Consider the following 1,920-nt stretch of genomic DNA (forward strand, 5'->3'; position numbering starts at 1 on the left):
GGATGTTATTTCTTTTTTCTTCCCAAGTTTCACATTTTTCTCTCCCCTTTCACCTTTTCCAGAAGGCAAGAAATACAATACTCATTAAAAATATGTCATGCAAACCATATTTCTACATTTAGCCATATTCACACACATACAAACACACAAAATCAAAAAGAAGAGACGAAAATATGATTCTATTTTTATCGACTCCGTCAGTTCTCTATCCGGAAGTGGATAGCATTTTTCATCATTGAGTACTGGGAAGGCAGTTAGCAGGTCAGGTTGACTGGAATACAGTGAAAAAGGGAGGCTAATATGAAATATTTTGATGAAATATAAATAATGAAATATTTTGGAGCTAGATGATAGAAGACTTTAAACGACAGGCCAAGGTATTGATGATATTTTAATGTAGAAGCAATAGTCATTAAAAGTTTTGGGGCTGGAGAATGATATAGTCAGGCCTGTGCCTGAGGAAAAAGATTTGGGCGTCAGTGTGGAGAACAAGTCAGACTAGGGCAGCATTGGAAGTGGAGAGATCACTTGGGGGGAAAGCAGCGTACAATACTTCAGATGAGAGACAACGAGTTTCTAAATTAGGGAACTGGTTATGTGAAAGTAGAGGAGACAGATTCAAAGAATGTGGAGGTAGAATTAACAAGACTTCTAACTAAATGGATATGGAAATAAAAGATAGGGTAGAAGAGTCAATAATGCAAATCAAGGTCGCCCGCTGTAGTGATGGGAAATATGATGGTGACCTCAACAAGAATAAGGAAGTTTGCAGGAACGGTTGGGTTTGAGGTTTGCGAAGGTAAAAATGAGCTCTATTTTGGATATGCTAATTTTAGTTCCAGTTAGTAGTAATTCATTGTGTGATTTTAGACATTTTCCCCCCTTTCTGAAACTCAGTTCTTCATTTGTGAAACGAAGAAGTTGGACTAGATGATCTTTAATCCTCCTCCCAGAAATTACATTTTATGAGTATGACAGAAGATATTGGGTAGGTAGGTTTGGGGAGGTAAGGGTTTGGGCTGGGGTGAGGTCCCGGCGCGGGGTTAGGGTGGAGGACATCTCTGTCTCAGGTAGGGAGTATTTCAGTACTAAGGGCTGGAGGTTTGCTTCTGGGGGTGATGTCTATCTCCACATTTCAACTCATTTTATAAATACAGAAAATGAAATTCAGAGAAACGACTTCCTAATTCAATTCTATATACATTTATTATCTATTCTGTAAAGTCACTATTCAAGGGAATCAGCGACACAGACAAAAGGAAAAAACAAAACCAAAACAAAATGGTGCCTGCCCTCAAGCAGCTTACTTTCACTAGGTTCATACTCCAATCAAAAAGGATAAATAAACAAGGCAATTGGAAAAGGTTGGGGGATCTGGAATGCAAGAGGAAAAGTGGGAAGGGAGGTCTCTATACTTAGGGTTGGAGGTGGGTGAGCTGCATTCTGCCTCCAAGGCTTAAAGCATCACTTTTGGAGGCTGAAGGTGGCAGCGGAGTGCCTATGTCTGAGATTAGTGGAGGTTCCGTTTCCAGAGTCTAAAAGAGGGGACTGGGAGGTATTTGTTACCAGGTGGGGTGATCTTTGTCCTTTGAGTTGGAGGATGGTAAGAACCTAGCCTGGGACCCCCTTCTCCGCCTCCATCAGGGTGGGGTGATAATCACCTCTCTGAGCATTGTCACACCACGGGGCGGCGTCGTGAAAAGGGAGCTCATGATTTTCCTATTGGGTAACCCCTCCATCCCAAGGCCCTGCCCTTGCCCCGCCCACATAACATGGCTCCTCCCCTTTTCTTTTTCCCTAACCTATCTTCTTCCTTCTCTTTCCCATTTGGACTCCGCCCTGGAATAACCACGCCCACTATCGACTACATAGTCACGCCCCCTATAGGCCACTCCCCTTCCTGTCAGGCCCCGCCCCTGC

This window comes from Antechinus flavipes, chromosome 2, assembly GCF_016432865.1.
Source record: "Antechinus flavipes isolate AdamAnt ecotype Samford, QLD, Australia chromosome 2, AdamAnt_v2, whole genome shotgun sequence".
Taxonomy (NCBI): Eukaryota; Metazoa; Chordata; class Mammalia; order Dasyuromorphia; family Dasyuridae; genus Antechinus; species Antechinus flavipes.